Raw genomic sequence first — 2,455 nt, forward strand, 5'->3', positions numbered from 1 at the left:
CCTCAACTTTGTCACACGTGTTATTGTGAGGTTCTGTGCGGCCCGGCGTGCAACGCTCAAGAAAATGCTATAATACCCAGACACTTGGTTGGAATTATATGTGCAATTCTCTGTAATTTGTCTCTCGTTACGTTGCGTGCATACAGCATTACTGGAAGTGGTTTAGCATGAGGAAGGTGCTTGCCTAGTTGTGCTTGCGGGGGTTGAGCTTCGGCTCTTTGGTACCGATTCTCAACTGTCAGTCAACTGGTACACAGGTTCCTGAGCCTACTGGGCTCTATCATATCTACATTTGAAACTGTGTTTGGAGTCAGCCTCCACCACATCACTGCCTAATGCATTTAATTTGTTAACTACTCTGACAGTTAACTTATAAGGTGTGTGTGTGTGTGTGTGTGTGTGTGTGTGTGTGTGTGTGTGTGTATGTGTATGTGTGTGTGTGTGTGTGTGTGTGTGTGTGTGTGTGTGTGTGTGTGTGCGTGTGTACCGGGAGTTAAATGTACCATAACCTTGGAACAAAGCTGTTAAACCACTTGGACTCGTCGGAGTGGCGACACCCTCGCTTCCTGCATTTTTGGGTTCGATTCCTAACTGTCCATGTGGTTGGGCACCATTTCAACCCTCCGTCCGATCCCAGTTCCTTGTCCTCATATCTCAGCTCCTTGTCCTTCATATCCCAGCTCCTTGTCCCTCATATCCCAGCTCCTTGTCCTTCATATCCCAGCTCCTTGTCCCTCATATCCCAGCTCCTTATCTTCATATCCCAACACCTTGTCAACATATCCCAGATCATTGTCCTCAAATTCCTTCCAAATGCTATATAGTAACTCTGGCTTACCGTATCCCCCCTCATAATTACCTCACTTGCGTACAAAATGTCAATTAGAAATCTATTTCTCTGACGAATATTATTTTGAAACCCCCATTATATACTATAACTCACTTAGCCTTTACGTGTAATATTTTAATCCAAAATAAAATGAAAGATTATATATATATATATATATATATATATATTATATATATATATATATATATATTAATATATATATATATATATATATATATATATATATATAATACCCCACTACGGGGAAACAAGGCAGAACAGATATTCGAGGCGGTTTGCAGAATAAACCTTTTTCTTATATATCTCACCACCTGCTGCCGCCCGGCCACTACGACATCAGTTAGGGATATAACGCCAAGTAACTCGAGCAACACCCTTGGGTCTGGCCCAGGTTCGATTCCCACCACAACAATATTCACCAAGAAAAAAGGAAAATCACTTTTTTGGGTGGTTTTTATTTCCAATATTTTCTTATCTTTTATGAAACACAACGGCATCCTTGACAATGAGAATCTTTTTTCTGGTTTTGTGCAAAAAAACTGACTCGGGTAGAGGGGGGGAAAGCGATTATGAGTATATAGAACTATATAGTGTTTTTCCTGACTATATATGAGGGGAAATGCGATTATGACTATATAGAACCTCTATCTCTGGTTGAGGTTCATAATACTTTAATGAAGAAGAGTTTACATGCTGGAGGAGTACCATGATATGTAGAAGAGTGTACCTTTTGGGGTTGAATGTTTAGAGTAAGATTTCGTTTAAAAATGTTTACTAGCGGTTTTAAGCTAGGTAAGGGTCGTTAGGGTCTTCATATAATACATTAGAAACCCTGAAGTGCTATGAAACCTAAGATAGATCTGGAAAATGTTTTTTTTTTTTACACAGGTGGGTACAGGAGCAGACGACTTGTGACCCCCTGTTAGCAGGCTGAGAGCTTTCCCTTCCCATAGTTCATGGTAACCCTTACCCTATTGTTTTACACAGATGGGTACAGGAGCAGACGACTGCTGACTCCTGTTAGCAGGCTGAGAGCTTTCCCTTCCCATAGTTCATGGTAAGCTTTTCCCCTACTAGTTTTTCCTGGAACACGACAAGCGAATCTGTTAAGAAATAGGTACCCAATTATTGCTATTAGCCCCTGGTAAATAAGGGCGATCAGTTAAGGATTGACACCCAGTCAATTTTCCCTGTCCAGGATTCGAACCCAGACCAAATCGCTGGCAAGACTGTTCTGTCTCAATTCAATGTTCCCATCTTAGTAACTCCACTCAAATGTCTGCTGCGTGAAGGCGGGAGTATACCAAAAGTAGCAAATTAATGTTTCTTTGCGATGTTTGTATTTAATTATTCCAAATAAAGAATTTGCCTTCCACATGCCGTACCGTTTGTATATGTTAATTCAGTGACGATCCAGTACACTCACTGTGTCCTTTCTTTACTGATTTGATTATAATCACAGGTTTATGTTTACTGTGATATTATAAACAATTATAGTGGTGTTTTATTTCAGATTTATGGGAGACCTAAGAGTGTGTAAACATTTCTATGGTGAAATGTTACTTTTGTCCTGTGGTGTTTGAAATCATCTGGTTCCAGGGTGTA

This window comes from Procambarus clarkii, chromosome 21, assembly GCF_040958095.1.
Source record: "Procambarus clarkii isolate CNS0578487 chromosome 21, FALCON_Pclarkii_2.0, whole genome shotgun sequence".
Taxonomy (NCBI): Eukaryota; Metazoa; Arthropoda; class Malacostraca; order Decapoda; family Cambaridae; genus Procambarus; species Procambarus clarkii.